The sequence below is a fragment of the Apis mellifera genome, linkage group LG3, assembly GCF_003254395.2.
Source record: "Apis mellifera strain DH4 linkage group LG3, Amel_HAv3.1, whole genome shotgun sequence".
NCBI lineage: Eukaryota > Metazoa > Arthropoda > Insecta > Hymenoptera > Apidae > Apis > Apis mellifera.
The window spans coordinates 9,409,625-9,426,994 of record NC_037640.1 but is presented as its reverse complement, the minus strand read 5'-3'; the positions used below and the strand labels follow the sequence as shown (position 1 = coordinate 9,426,994).

The following is a 17,370-nucleotide window of genomic DNA, read 5'->3' as shown; positions in this document are numbered from 1 at the left end:
ATTTAATATAATAATATAATCGCGTTCGATGTAATGTCGAATCGTTTCGAAAACTTTGGAACGATTTTTACGAATTTTTGGTTAAAATATATATAATCGTGTAGCGAATAGAATGAGTTTTTTTTTTTTATTAAGAAATTTATCTTATTATTTTTTTTATATATATTTTTTTTCTATTTCTTATTAGTATATAGATTGTTTCCAATTAATGTTGCGTTACGTAGATTTTCATATCGGTTTGATCGCATTGAAACGACACTGTTAAGAAATCCAGCACGAATTATTCAGGGCAGCGTAATAATACGTAATTTTGGCGGCGAAACACAAAATGGGATTGGACGGGATATTAGAGGACGACGTGTGCGAATGACTATCGAGTTTTTGGGCTAATTCGAACGTTAATTATTCAACGACCGATTCGATGCCGGAATTGTGCGATTGCGCTTCGCTCCTACTGTTCCTCGAGGATACAGGATCCACGTACGTCGATTCTGAATCAATTAGCGTTTTTCAGATCAAATGATGATTCTTCCGCATCTCTAACTAAAAAACTAGGAAATTTTACATATTTATATTTTTCAAACTTTGAACAAAATTAAAAAAAAATAAGAGAGATTCGTTTGAAAGTTCTTCGAGAAGATCATATCATCAATTTTGTGTCAAATAAAATTTTACAGAAGAGAGTGTTAAAAGTGGAGATGAATATTCTAAATATTGCACGTTTTCACCACGATTCGTGGTATCGATTCATGGTATCGGTTTGGTCAAGGCCGTTACAGAGGGACACGAAAGGTCATCAAGGTTGTAAGGTTGCGAAATTCTCGACTCGCCTCCAAATATGTCAATTAACGATGCCACTTACGGAGGGGATATATTGAATAATACATTAGTTGTTGCAGAAACGAATATAGTAACGATCTGTATCCAATTTAACTCAGAATATTGCATTTTAATCCGATTCGTTACGGAAAGAAGAAGGGAGAATGTAAACCATCTAATGTCAACCCGCGCGACCATTTATGGTTTTGGCTTTTGATACGATACGAAAATGAAATGGAAGAGAGGAATTGATCTTTCTCGATTTCGAATTTAATTTCGAAGGGAAGAAATTGATTCGACGATCGAGCAAACGATGTTTTAAAAATACGATCCGAAACGGGTTCACTTGGTTATTCAATTCAAATTAAAAATTTCGTATTCGCTCGAGTTCAAAAAGTTCAAAAGAAGGGAAGATAATTAAATTTATAAATTCGAAGATGCGGATTTAAATTTAAAACAACTTTTTCTATATATAAATACGCGTATTACAATACATTCAAATCCACGTTCAAGAGTTCAAAGCGGTTAAATTTACCCGCGCCATTACAAACGCTTTATTTTCACATCGTAAATATATATATATATATATATATAGAAATTGACTCGGCGTTTGTTCAACATGTCGAGTTTGAAGTTAAATGGAAACGAAGGGGATTAGGAATAGAGCCTTAGTAATAATGCTTTGCTCAAAGTCTGAACTAACTAGTTTTAAGACTGTCGCATCAGGAACTTAGAGGCGCAAACACGGCTGATCCGTGGTATGATAAGTGCCGCCAGTGAAAATTACAAGTGACGGCTCAAGGTGATGCATGTGCTTGATTAATCCGCTAATGCCTTTTCAGGGAGCAACGCGGATAAGACACGTTCATTGTAAATTCTAATGAAAATTGTCATTATCGAAATCGTCCTCCTTCGTTATCACATTATTGTATTCAAAGAACGAGACTCGCAAGATTCGAATAATTTTACGCGTGAAATAAGTACAGCGAGATATAATTTTTGTCATTTTCATTTATAAATTTCGAATAATTTTTACTTGTTTTTAGAATCGTTGTTACGACACTTCTTTCTGTAGGAAGAAGAAGAAGAAGAAGATTTCGTCGAATACGTATATTTCTCTTCCCATGAATATTGTTTTCCGGATCACGAGCAGCCAGTCGACAGCATAATTTGGTTATGCTTCCATTCAGCCGGTTCCATTATCGACCATTAGCCGGTTTCAACCTTTATATCGAGACGACTCTCGCGGCACCGTCTACTTCAATCGTTCAATTCCACCGGTATATACAGATTTAATATATTACTCAAGGTGCGTAAGTATTAATGCATAGGATCGTTCTTGTATCCTATTTGTTATCATCCTTTGAAAGTTTCTTAATTAATAGGAAAAAGTGACCGAAGCAGATGAGGATTAATTTAAAAAAAAGTCATCAATCTTTCTCGTTTTAAACCTCGTTTATCCTCTTTCAGGCTCTCCTCAATAAAAGAAGAGATTACGCATCTGGTGTCGAGTAGGTGTTAAATATGACGAGGAAAAATGTTTCACAACGGCATAAGTTTTCATTCACTTTGACTCCACGCAGAAACCATCATCGTTCTTCGAGAAGATTTTAAAAGATTCGCTAAATTAACTTCTTCTCCCTTTTTTTTATTTTTTTTTAATAATTTTTTCTAATATTCATTCGGAAGAAGAAAATGGATGGATTAAAAGGATCGAGCTTTTTCGTTTATAAAACAAAGAAAGTATTTGAATATGCCCTTTTCTCGACCGCATATTTCAATAATTAATCGCTAATTAATCGATTATCACATTTCATCTTGTATCACCTTTCCTTTTTTTTCCTGCAAGATTCTTCTCGATCATTTCCTTAAATGAAAGATATTCGCACAGAGAATACGGTTACTTTTTAAGTATACAATTATGGATTTGAACAGATCCAATTTATCATAGATTAAGAAAAATACGAGTAGGAAAATAAATTCGATTTTACGGAATCATTTCTTCTTTTTTTTCATTCGTCTCTGATAATTAATCAAAACGTTTCCTCGCGCCGATAATACGAGTTAAGAGTGCATGAATCGAGAGCGTGGACGTGTGAAACGAAGATAAACGGAACTTTAAACGGCGGATTTACAGGGAAATCTGCGAAAAGGCGTCAAGTCACGCGATATTAATCGCCTCCCGTTTTCGCATCCAGTATTTCCCTGGCAAAGTAGCTTTTGCGCGTGGCGAATTGAAAAATCGAGATTTCCACGCGAAAGATGGGAGAAGAGCGAATGAAACGAATGAAAAGAAACGATTTTTCTCCGTTTTCGCGCCTAATCCCTAATTTCTCTTTCAGGAAATAACGAGATAATTCTTTTTTTCTTTATTTTTTTATCTCGATTCCTTAATGTCTCTGTCTTTTTTTTTTTTCTCTTCTTTCGAGAAAGGTTTTCAAGATTTATTTATATTTTTTTTGGCGAATTAAGAGAAATACTTCTTGGTTAAATTTAACTCGTTTCAATAGGATGAAATAACGAGACAGGAATCACGAAATTATTCGGGATGCGTTCAGATTTTCTTGGTCGAGGTGAATGGAGGAGGAACGTGATTTTCATAAAATTGATCGTATTAATGCGGCGTACACTGTTCGAACATGATTCACGATCCATTGAATGCTTAATTAATGTTTCTCGCATAATGAAACGAATAATTATTTGGTGATGCGAGTCTATTCTTCGTTAATTCGTTCTTAAAAATAAGAACAAGGAATCGTTACTTTTAAAAAGAGTCTTCCAAAAGTCTATGTCCTTTCTTGCTATTTTATAAAAATTATCAATCGTACAACAATTTCTACGTGAATTACAGAAAATAATATAAAGAAAAAAAGAAATTCGAATTTTCATTAAAGTCCAAACAAATGGATATTGCTTAATTTGTAAAATAAAATATATAAATATACAAAATCTGTGTAAATCTTTTGAAACACTCTTTTTATCTTCGATATCACCATGATAATATTTCAAGGTTCAAAGCGATATAAATAATATAATCAACGTAATACTTTGCACGTACATCCTTAATTATATATTCCCAAGATTTGAAAAGACAATTTTGAACGACTAAGGAAAGAAGGAAGAATAAACTGGTCGTCGAGAAAGTTTTCTCATTTAATGCTTCTTCTTATCGATGCGAAAAGCATCGAGTTTAAAGGAAGGAAAGCCAAGGTTCATCGCATGATAATGTTCATATCAAGAATGGTAATAGTATTTGCGAAATTCCTTTCCGTCGAATCACGTTTCCGGAGTCCCATCTGTTTGCTCGTGAAATGCAAGCGACGAAATATTGGTCACGTAGGGAAAGTTTAGAAATGAATGGTGGCCCCGAAACAACAGGTCGAAACGTGGGCCGCAGATTTTCGCGGGATTCTGGCTTTTTTCCTTCCTTCCTTTTTTTACCAGATGGCTCACAGACGTGGAAACAATTGATTTTATAGTAGTTAAATAAAACAGGGACAAGATTTGATTCAAAAAACCAAGGGATTTTGAAATAAATAAATAGATTTATATTTTTTTTTATTCGAATAGAACGAAAAAAAATATTCAAATAAATATATATATATATATACGTTTGTAAATTTATAAATAATTCATAATGTAAAATTAACATAGAATCCAAGGTTAAATTTAAGCTTAGTTCAAACGCTCGTCGTGTTTAACATACACACGTTTGAAATTATTATTATATTTCTTATACCTTTCTTGCGAATAACAATTTGCCAAAGAAAACGTTATATCGCGAAATACACGATGACTACACGAAAAATTGCGATATCGTGGGTGAATAGGATATTAAAACGATATACTAATCCATGTAACCGATTCATACATTAACGAGAACGGTAGATGAATATAATACAACGATTCCCGTATCGCCGACATTCAAACAACCCGATACAACACCATTTTGTTTCATACTTTTGTTATCAAGCTTTGTCGAGAAAAAAAAAAATTCGCATTGAAAATATTTCATCGGCAAATGAAATCGCGTACGCGAAATAAACGCGAGTAATAAATGTTCAAATGTGCTGCCGAGGTTTTGTTGTATAATCGAGAGAAGGAACGAGATCGATTTAAAAAACACAACAGGGAGGAGGAGGAAGGGGAATTGAAAATTTTTTGACAAAAAAAAAAAAAGAAAAAACTCCTCTTTGAAATTTACTCGATTTTTATCAGAATCAGAGCAAATATTTCCCCTCCCCCGTGTATGGTCGAGCGAGAACTCCTTATCGATCTTCCTCGACGTTCCTTCGCCTTCGATCGCCATCCTTTCACCTCGTTGTGCAAAATGTTCCGCGCAACAAGTACTCTAAACGATACTCGAAGTTTTCACAATTTTTTTTTTTATTCGAATGCAACGATAATTCATGACAAAAGTGAAAATTTCGCGTTTCAATGAAGATCTTCGATGGATCTGACAAAATTGAAACAAAAGTTTTTATTTTATAATTACTCGGTGACACAACTTGCTTATTTATATATGTTTCGATAAATTTAAAAATTTCTTCGAGAATATATAATAATCTAAAAATTATTTCTCATTGTTACAGGTTCATAACGAAAATGAAGATTCGATCGAAACGTCAGAAAATCGAGTTATCAATCACCTTTCCATTTTATCAGCTAAAAAGCTCTTATGAGAAGAACATGAAACAGAATGCATCAGAATGAGTTTATTTTGCCTCTTAAAATTCCTAAACAGAGATCGAAAAGAACGAACGGAAGCCATCGAAATGAATTGCATAATTTCCATCCTTTTCGAAATTTTTCCTTCAATCGATTTCAAAATATCAACTGGTTGATCGTTATATTAAAGAGTTCATCGAAACGAAAATGAAGATTCGATCGAAACGTCAGAAAATCGAGTTATCAATCATCTTTCCATTTTATTAACTAAAAAGCTCTTATAAGGGAGAAGAACGTGAAACGTCAGAATTCATCAGAATGAGTTTATTTTGCCTCTTAAAATTGCTAAACAGAGATCGAAAAGAACGAACGGAAGCCATCGAAATGAACTGCATAATTTCCATCCTTTTCGAAATTTTTCCTTCAATCGATTTCAAAATATCAACTGATTGATCGTTATATTAAAGAGTTCATCGAGGAAAAAAGACTCGGTGTCCATCCAAGATCTCGAAGAAGAAACCCGAGATTCCGATTATATCCCGTTCATCGTGAAACTGCGATTCGAGAATTCTCAAAGTAGTTTAGTCGAATGGGGGAGGGGTAGGAAGAAAGACGGGTGCTCGAGTGATGGAGGGACGATTTAGAAGAGGGTTGTTGCCTAACCACTTTCATCCTTTATGTCCGCGGACTGACTGGTCCTTGAATGAATAGTCATTCGAGTGCTTCTGCTCGAGATTGAGAGTGTCGAGCAGCGTGTGTGTATATATAGCGGGTTACGGGATGTTTTATTGATCTGCGTTTGTGAATGAGGGAATGGGTGAGGGAAACAATGGTTGAGAGAGTCTTTCAATAGACGAGGATGAATAACACCTTGGAGGAAGTTTGAGGCGTAAACTGCAAGCATTCCAGTTACCTTTCGATCCAGAATTTATCACAGTATCTCTCCTGCGTCGAATAATCGAGCTTCTTGCTTATTGGATACTCTAGAGAATTTTTCAAAGATATATTTTTCTTTCTTTTCCCTCGAGATTTAATTTAATCGCCGGTTATGCCATTTCCAAGTTTCCAATTTAAACCCCCTTGAAATTGCACGGAGTAAAGGCATCCCTGTTAATAATATATGTATCATTGGCCTCGTCGAGGGATCGTTTTCCAATTCAATTTAACTCCGGAAGAGCTCCTTCCTATATTTCTACAAATTTACCCGAAGAAGCGAAATAACATGGAAAGGAGGGAGGGAGAGGGGAATTTATCGACCGATCGAAGGGGGTGAAGAAAACGTGATGATGCGAGATTGTCGGTCAATATTTATTTTACGATGTAGATTAGATTGTAAATATTTAGTTTCAAGGAATTAGAAGTGTGAAGAATATTTGAAGAGCTCGAGAATATTTCCCACCCGTTGAATAATGGAACCAGAGTCGAGGGAATTAAATATCTCATAGATACCCAAGATATACGCTGGAATGTTCATTCAAGTTCGAATATCGGATTTTTCTTTTCTTCCTTACAAATTTAAGATTATTTACTTTACCCGCTAAACGAAATTGGACGTCTCTTCTAATCCAACTGGAACTCGCGAGAAAGAATTACTAACGCGATTAGCAAACAGAGAGCGTCGTTTGTCTTACTTCTGTTTACCTTGTTCCCTTTCGTTAAATCTATATTTGCCGAAAACGACAGCACGGGTGATTAATCGTGATCGAGGGACGAGCACATCGAACGAGGGTGGAAAAAGAGAAAAAGAGAAAAAAGGAGGAGGCAGGAAGACAGAAGAGTCTCGCGTGTATGAACGATGGAATTCTTGCGAGCGAAGGGTTGGCGAGGGGTTGAAAAGGGGAGGGAAGAGAAAGAAGGACAAAGGAAAAAAAGGAGGGAAACAAACGACCTCCCAGTGGAGAGAGCGGGCAGCAGTTTTTATCGACGACCGTGCTGCTCGCGTGATCGTGACGAAGGGGTGGGCGAGTTGGCGCGAGGAATCCCGGTTAACGCAAAGAAAACGGACGAGTCGAGGGAGAGACTCGGACAATTTGCATCGATCCGAAACGCGTCACCGGTGAAATTAATCGACGAAATTCCTAAATGCGTCGCTCGTGACCCAGAAAATCGTGACTCACGCGCTATTTGACCATGAATTCCTCACGAGAGATTCGAGATTAAATTTAATTCATTAATAACAGAATAGTTAATAAGAACGTGAAATTGTAAGGGACGATCTGTTTGGATTTACAAGATATACGATCTTGTAAAAAGGAAAGAAACATACTTCGCTCACAATACTTGATCTCCGACTCGATAATCATAGAAATGAAGAACAAGATTTTCGTCGAAAACAAGTCGAATTCCCTCAATGAAACTTCAAAATGCGCATCCCTTGAATCCTTCATCGTTCCGGATCATTTTGCAATTCCATTCCGTGAAAATTCGTAAAAATACGAGGGAAGAGTACATCGATTCCGACGCTATATATATATATATATACACTCGTCACTCGTCGGCAGATACTTCCCCTTGGAAAGATCGTGGAAGAAGAAGAAGAAGAAGATCAGATCTCGAAGGAAGGAAAAAGGAGGAACGGTTTCACCGAGGTGGAAAATCTCTTCTATCGTTATTAACCCTCGAGCCGATGCTCTCCGTTCAAAAGGCGAAAATAGGTCGGAATACCGAAAGGGTGGCGTCGTCGGTTGTGTGACGGGGCCGAAACTCGAGGGACGGCGTTTCATCGTGCAATCTATTAACGAATTTCCTGTGGGGTCCAAAAATGGCCCCCCCTTATAGCGATTGGAACGATGGACAAAGTTGTTTTAGATGCGACGCGGTTAATGAAACGGAAACGGTTGTTTGATCTTTGGAAGGGAAGGGAAGGAAAAAGAGAGAGAAAAAAATGTTCGATCGAAGTGGATGAAATTTAGGGTGGAAAAAGCTCGGGTTCTAACTCGATGCATCGTTGTTGCGGGGATTGGTGATGGGGGAAACTCGATTAATAATGAAGTTGGAAGTTACAGGACGTCGTTAATGTTGAATTAGGGGCGTGGAGAGGCTTTGAGTTGTCGGGAGCTACTAATGCAATAATTGCAGTTGTGGAAGTTTCGGATCGGTGCATTTAACTACCTTAACCCTTGCCAATGTCGGCAAGTTTTAGCAGAAATTATTTCATTCAAAATTTACCTAATATTATATTTTTCAACTCTCTCTCTCTCTTCTCGATTCATTCGTTCGTTCTTCAACGAGGATGTGATAAATATCATAATTGGAATAGGATTACAAAAGATTACATAAAAATCCTACGAAAACGTATATGTAAAACATATTTCTAAGCGTTTCACACTCTCTAATTCTCTGATTAACGGTTTTAAAAAATTCCATATTGCGACCGCACAAGCGTGGCCGTGCATTTTAATATTCGCGACGATTCCATCCCGCCGGGCGTAATTGGCTGGGAAAATTCAATCCATTAACGCCTGGCCGCCGAAAAAGAGCGGAAAACGGAAAAAAGAAAAAAAGGGAGGAGGAGAAAAATTGATCAAAGCGGCGAAAAGAGGGGAGGAAACGGAAAGAGTCGTGGAATCGGTTTGAAGGAGACGAGCATCTTAAGTAAGCATTGCGAAGTAGCCTCGGTCGTTTCGCGACCACGTGAAATCTCTCTGGTCGAAATTTCATCGCGCTAAAACGGTCACGTTGCGTCAACACCAAACCAGTTAAAGTATTATACCATTTCCAAGTGGCGCCGAGTTTCGAACCCTTGGATAACCGAGCCTTGGGTTGAGTAATCGCTTTTGAATTACGGTGTACGGCGAATGGAAAATAGAAAAGTTTGGCCATAACGCTCTTAGGAGGGGCGCGACACGTGCAAGGGTAAACCGTTCCTTTTTAGTGAAAAAAACCCGATGGATTCGCCTTTGTCAGAGCTTTTGGCTAGACGCCCCGCCGCGAAACGACCAACGTTTGCCACGTGTTCCATGTGGATGTCGCTCGGATGAAAATACACCCCTGTGAAAAGTTGTAAAAGATCCACGATGCCAATCTTTTGTAAGTCGATGAAAGCACCTCTCGATGTGCTCGAATCTGTTTTCTTTCTTTCTTTTCATTGTTCATTCTTTTTTACCTTTTACGGGTGAGTGTCCGTTGAAATTTGTTGGAATAGCTCGGAAGAGAATAGCTAGGAAAGAAAGACTTTCTTTTTTAACTATTGAACGAGAAACGTCCGAATATCTTATTTATTTATTTTTCATTCATATTATTTTTCTCAAATTTTATCGTAAAAGTTTTGAGAATTAAATTTATAACATTATTGGATCAAGTAGAAGTTTATAATATTACGTATTATAAACCGAAATGATATATGATTAAGGCAATCTCGTTAAAGCCGCTAAATTTTTAAATATTTTATGAACTCTTGATCTGTCAATGTTTGCATAAATATAAACAGATTACATCTTACTTAAGGGATTCAGTGGATCACGAGCAGAAACTTTATTATGCTTGAAGTGCACCGCCTCTCAAAAGCTTGACATCATCTAACCCCTAATGTTGTACATTTTTTACTCACTTTTCGCAACAGAGAAAATATTTTCCTGCAGTATAACACACATTTATACACATTTTACCCCTTCAAAATTATTATTCAAAATATATGTATTCATATTTTTTTTTTTTTTTGAAATTCAAATTAATGCACGTATTATTAATTGAAAGAAATGTTATTCCAAGGAGCTCGGTCGATTGAATCCCTTATCAAAGAGATATCAAACTTTTTACATTTTACGTCACGAAAGAGTAATTAGGTTGAGATCGATTCATTTGCATACGTGATCGAATAGAATTTTGTAACCCTCTCTTTTCTTTTAAATAATAATACTTTTCAATTTATTTAATATACCGCTAAAAATAATTTTAACTCTCTCTCTTTCTCTCTCTCTCTTTCTGATTCCATCAAATATCTTTCCAAGCGTTTAAAATATTGATTTTAAATATTTATGTTTAAACCGCGTATACAAAACGGACAGAACTTTTTACAATACGCCCACAATAAGTTAAACGGTGACCAGTTTGTTTTATTGAATTTATCTTACGCTTGCAAATATATATTGTAAAAAAATTTGAGGGAACGTTACGACGCCGTATATTTTACGTGCGTTATACCATTTTCATAGTCGATAAAGTGCATACGGTGGTGTACACGTCGTAAAATAATCGAAGCACGCAGTGCGCGAAAGGGGATAAAACGAATCAAGAGAAGGAAGAATAATGAGCTTTTTTCTCTTTTTCAACCGATTCTGTTCAATAATCGAAATAACGATATTAATTTTTTACCATTTGAAACAGCTCTCAAAGGAAACTCGTGTCGAAATCACTTTCATTGATTGATTGTATCTATCTGTTTTACATTTTATTCCACACAAAAAGAGTAATAAGCGTTACATCAGATCTGATGGAATATCTGATTTTAATAGTGTAGATGTTAATTTGATATCTTCAAATTTGTAAATAGAATATTTTATCGAGTGAATCATTTTTCCATAACAATTCGAGCGTACGATCGTACGTAGTAAAATCCGTAAGCAATTTCGTAAAGAGAATATTCTTGTTCTACTTTTACGCGCCATCTTTCGTTTCCTTGCTTTCGAATTGAATCGTTACTGGCATCCAGTCGTAAAATCTCGTTGAATATTCAAACAGAATAGAGTAGAAAACTACGTTGTTCCATTACTTGTAGATAAATATTCACTCATAAATATTTGTGGCAGAGAGAAAAATCGAACAGGATTTTCGATACACGTACGTGTGTATTCATCATACGTGTTAATTTAACAATACGATATTTCGATAGAAGGACTTTTCGAGTGTGTTGATAACAATTTTCTCTCGTCTTTATTAAATTTCTTCGTTAATTAATCAAGAATAATTTGTTTATTTTGCAGATCTTACAAATAAACAAATAAATAAAAGATTCAATGGAAAAAACAGGAAAGATAAGTATATGGAAAAAAGAGAAAGAAGAAGAAAACATAACAAAAATATATTTCTCTTGTAATTAATTAAAAAAATATTTCTCTTGCTTGCTAAATAATACGATATACACGCGATGATGATGACGTAACGAGAAAAAAAAATTTTAAACAAACTGTCGCTGATGACGAACCTTATCAATAACAGTCCTCGTGAAAAACCGACGCTTTTTATCTTCGCGCGTATTCCTGCTTCATATCCCAACGAATTTGTTGCAACCCAATTTTTCCTTCTCTCTTTTTTTTTCTCCTTTTTTCTTTTTTCTTTCCTTTCTTTTTTTTTCTTTTTTTTTTCTTTTTTTTTTTGTAAACGTTACAATAACTCGCAACGATAAAAACGAAACGTTTGAACCACAAAGAAGAGCCGAGAAATTGGAAAACAACTTCGATAAATCCGACGTGCAAGTTTTATTCATTTTTTTCCCCCTCGATATTTCGGTATCGAAATATTTTTCCCTCCAACTTTTCGTTCTTGAATGAAACGGTCGAACTTTACGAATTTTAAAGTAAAAAAAAAAATAAAAAAAAATAAAAAAAAAAACTTTCAGCCTCGATTCGATTGATGTTTCAGTAAAAGAACGTATAAAATCGACGACCTTGAAAACACGAAAGAGGTCGAAGGTCACCCCATACTATTTGGCGGATAAATTAAAAAAAATTATCTCGCGTGCCTTCCTCTTTTTACAACTTTTTTATTTTATAACGTCATTCACAACGGGCTATGCGCAATTACTCACGAATATACTTTTTCAAGGAAAGCATCATCCCTTTATTAATTGCCACCATTACGTTGCGGCCATTATTTATTGGTTATAAACGCAAAAGATTCCATTTCCACGAAGGCAAGGAAATATTTATCGTGCAAGATTCTATTCTTTGGTTACTTTTAAGAAAAAGTTATTGATTGTTAAATGAATTTAAAAAAAAGAACCAATTATATATAAGAAGGGAAGAAGGTTTTATTGTTAGTCGAGTTTTATTTTTTTTTTTTTTTTATTGGATCGAACGATCGGCGAAGGAATATTTAAGCAGAAATATCAAAACGCATCCGACCTGGTAACCTTTCAGTTGATTCCGTGACGCTGCTTCTTTGGTAACAAATGACCGAAAGTTATCGAATCAGAAAGGGAAATTACTATGCAATAGAAAATCCCTGTTATCAATGCGGACGTCGTTACACCATCTTTTCGAGGGATGTGAAAGAATCAATTTTTCATTCCAGACATTTACATCTTATTCATTTCAGTATATAATAATAATAATAAATTGTGTCACGTGGATATATTTATTTATTTAATATTCACACATCGGTTAGAATTTTTACCACTTATTCTCATCTTGAAATTTTTTAATCGTATTATTATTCATTCATTATATTGTTATCTTCTTTCTCAATTTTTATATATTTTTAACTTGTTAAAATGTGAAATATAAATAACGTTTCATTTATTATCAATTATTAATAATTTCATATCGATTACATTGACGATATTAATCGTTTATTTAAAAATCAGTTACTTATATTGTCGTATTAATTAAGTTACCGATTCGTTGTTTATTATTACTGTTATTAATTAATAACGAAATATCGTATCGAATATGCTTTCCAATTCGTTGATTATTTTTTTCCTTATTTTTTTTATAATATTATTATTTATATAGGATAAAAATATTTTATTACTTTCACGAGGATCATTCAAGTCAATCATCACTTTATGAAAAATATTAATTATTGCGTTCAATATTTCTGCCGTGTTTAAAAAAAAAAGAAATGAATTAAATTTTATTTATTTTTTTTATAAAAATGGATCGTTGTATAGAAATTGTTCTATGATAAAAATTATTATTCGAAATTTCATTTCTCTCGGTGCTCCCAAATTAACTCCTTTTTTTAGAGAGATTGAAAATAAAATAATTTTTACGAAATTAAATTCGAAAGGGTGCGGTGAAAGAATGTTTAAATTTTTTAATAACAAAGTATTTTAAGTGGATACGCAATATTTCCCTATTAAAATAACTTTCATCGTTTTTCATCGTTCGTCGTGAAATCACGAATAAAAACTTGTTTCAGTGAGTGAAATTAACTTTCTCTCGACGTATGTATCGTTAAACAAATATCCACAGTTCCCGATATCTATATAAAATGTTATATCAATATCAATGTAGAATATTTCTTTTTTTTTTTTTTTTTCTTTAAATTAAGATTCTAATATCATCATCATGATTAAAATTAACCACGCAAATACGAGTTTATATATTTTTTATTTCATAATCTTTTTTTCTTTTTTATTTCATTAATCTTTTTCCTTTAAATTGAAATTTCAATATTATCGAAAGCAGATAGATAAAAGAAACTAAGAAAATTTTTTCAATTTTCATAACGAATATAGTTGAATTAATTTTCTTTTTTTTTTCTATTCTAGATAAAAATTCCAAAATCATCGTTGAAAAAAAGATGGACAAATAAGAGGAACGAATAAAAATTTCTTTTTGTATTTCCACGGTAGTAATAATCCATTTTTTTTTTCTTTTTTTTAGATTCCAATTTATCGGTAAACTTCCATCAAAATAAAGACATTCTCAATCCTATTGTACTCTTTTATTGCTAGCTTATCAAATGTCCATGTAACGTTTTCATTTTTCACCCTTCCATCCTCATCGAGGATAAAAAATTATTCTCCTTTTTGTTAATTTTAAAACGGATCATTTCTAATCTTTAATCTCTTTAATATCATTTTATCATTCATTAAATATTTCCTTTTTATTAAAAAAAAAATAATAATAATAATATCTTTCCAATTCACTCAGGAATTTAAAAATATTTAAAGAAATTATTTTTATAAAGAGTGAAAAGGAATTTCTTTTTTTTTTTCCTTCTTCTTCTTTTTAATTAGATAATGAAGAATTCAAAAATTATGTCAGGGCTAATCCAAGATGGAAAAGTATTGGCAACAAACGTAAAACAATAATCGCGATGCAGTGCGTCACAGAGAACGCAACCGGATCCAATGCAGTCGCATGCCAATTGAATTTCGAAACTCGACACGGTACACGAGGTTGGAAAGGATTGATCGATACCCCCGATTTAATGGAATTACGGATAAAAACGACGGTTTAATCGCTGATGTTTCGAGGGTAGGAAGTAACCACGAGGTTAAAAAACACGCTGAAGAAAATGTTAACTGAATCTTTTTATCAACAGCAACTTGGCAACGTTAACTCCACTTCTATCATTTCTTTTCCTTTTAATCTTTAGGTTTCTAAAAATTCTGAAAAAAATTCCTCGTTGGAATATTCATAATCGAACATATTTTTAAAACAATTATTAAAAATTATGAGAAACGAGATTAATAATCCGAAGATTATTTTTTAATTAAGAATTATTATTTCGAAACGATAAATTAAAACTTTTGTAGAATATATAAATATCTTTATCGTTCGATATTCTATTCTTGGTAAATTTTTTTTTGTGTTTGTGATCAGATCGTTATAGGTCTTTATCCATTTTCTATTTTCTTTTTTCGTTTTATCGCCATGCCTCGTTCACCCTCTTCGTTTCACCCCTGATCGATTCACGAGGATTTTATTTCAGGCCAGGTGAATCGATTCATGACTTTTCTTGTCGTCCGTTTTAACGTTTCCTCTTTCTACAAAAGGTAGCAAATCGAAAGGAAAGAAAAAAAGAAGAAGGAAAAAAAAGAAAAAAAGGCGTATAATCCGCGAATAAATATCCCGTCAAAACTTCCTCCAAGATATATCGACGTGTCGAAATGACGGACAAAATTGTGAATCGGAGAAGAAACATCGATAAATCAAAATTGAAGAATGTATCTGTGACAAGATAATATCTCTTCGAAATTGACGTATTTATTCGATATGAATGGTTAAAAAAAATAAGATAAAATAAAATTGTTAAAAGATTTCTGATAAAGAAAAGAAAAAAAGAGCAGACAAGATTGGAAGATCTTTAAAACCATGGTGTTTCATTCAAATGAAACGAAAACTGAGAATTAATGAATTAATGAATTTACTCGATACGAAAGGAATTCTAATTTCAGTTAAGTATCTCTCTTCTTAACAAAAGAAGAGAGTTGAAAAGCTGTTCATAATCTTGCTTGAATTTTATTGCCGATGAAGCAGATAAAACTATTATCTTATAATCGCGAAAGAAGCTTTCAGAAATTCTAGAGCTGGTTGTTCCAGCTCGTACCGAAACTCTGAACCGCTGCGGGCAAGGATCAGTAATAACTGTCGTTTATTCATCACGCGACGAACTTTCTTGAGTTTTGAGAAAGAAGAAGTTTGAAGAAAGAGAAAATTCTGAAATTTATTAAAAGAAAAAAGTATTATTATTCCAATTATTTTCGTTACCAAAGCAATTCTAATCTTTCGATCAAATTCTTCGTCCATTGACTATTCACGACGATCCTTTATCATTGCTTTTTATCCTTTCCTCTTTTTCCACTTCATTTCTTGTTACGATTCCCTAAGAGATTTTCTTTAACGCGAGTTTTTGAAATTAATCTGCCCTGTCTCCCGAGATGAATTAGAGAGAAAGATCGATCAATCTTGTGTTTCGATACGTATACCATCACGCAGACTATCGCGCACCAGCTACAACTAAGTACATCGTTAATAAGTTTTAATTAATGTCATTTCTCACCTAGATGTATGCTAGATGTCTAATTATAAAATGTCCTCTGATCTTTGCCTGTGCGCTCGATTAAATAAATAGTGGAACGGGTAGAGAAAAGTTTGATTGACAGTTGGCCCATTGAGATTGGCAAAGAATTATTCAACAGTTTCGATATATATATATACTTTCTATATTTATGGAATCATGTTGCAAAGTATAAAATTTGTGACATATTTAAATCACTAGATGCATTTGAACGGAAAAAAATGGAAAGAGACGTTCAGATCTTTCGATCGAGCGAGTGTAATATTATATAAAATTATCGATCACGACATAAAACTTGAAAACTATACTTAGTTCGTAGCGTACACATACAGAGGGCAACATAAACGCAAAAATTCGATGAAAGAGACTCCTAAATGGCAGAATTTCTTTCCCATTACTCGTTCCAAAACCCGGAATAAATTAATTTTCGATAATAGAAATCTAGGGATCCCTAGACACTTAAGAACTCTTCTATCCATTACCAGGGAATTAATAGCAGAGTACGAAGTTCAGAAGCTGATATAAATAATTTTCTGATGTAATAAAACTTTCTATACACACATGAATTTTCTATAATAGAAATTAATTTAAGCGACGTATGAATATAATACATTGCACTTCACTTAATTAAAATATTCGAAAATTTATTGAACAGTGGATCAAATTCACTGGAGGATGAATTGTGTAAATAATTGGTACGTACTTTCCTTTTAAATCTTTTCTTAACACGTTATATTATAAAGGATTACCGAAAATAACTATTTTTCATGATTACATCCGATTCGAGATTAATAATTTTCGATAAGAATTTTGTCCACCTTGGAAACATTATTATTAGAAGAAATGAGTTTAGCCATTAAAGCATTTTGAATGTCTGTAGATAGTATCTGGCGAGGTGAAGTCCTCCCCTAGAGGAATGAAACTTTAATCAAAGAATTAACCACCGGCTAACTTTTCTAAATTCCGGTCGAAATTTTTCTCTGTATTTTCCTCGGGTTGATGAGCGAGACGGAAAAAAAAATAAGTGAAAGTTTATTCTTAATCGAAAAAAGTATTAATTTAAAAAAAATTTTCCAAATAACGAATCGAGACTCGAATCAGAGAAGCGTAATGCGTAAAATGAATACGTTCGAAGAAAATTGTTCTTCGAGTTACTTCGAGCCACACTTGCAGCTCGTCAAAACAAACAGGGAT

The 17,370-nt window shown here is 33.8% G+C and overlaps 1 protein-coding gene and 1 long non-coding RNA gene across 3 annotated transcripts in view; one reads left to right on the top strand and one right to left on the bottom strand.

Moving 5' to 3' along the window:
• Positions 1 to 17,370, bottom strand: part of LOC726130 (beta-3 adrenergic receptor) — a 53,565-nt gene that overhangs the window by 11,117 nt on the left and 25,078 nt on the right. The window lies entirely within an intron of this gene.
• On the top strand, positions 607 to 2,451 carry LOC107964224. The gene is made up of 3 exons (XR_001702589.2): positions 607 to 1,621; positions 1,866 to 2,128; positions 2,290 to 2,451. It is a non-coding gene; the product is annotated as an uncharacterized LOC107964224 (long non-coding RNA).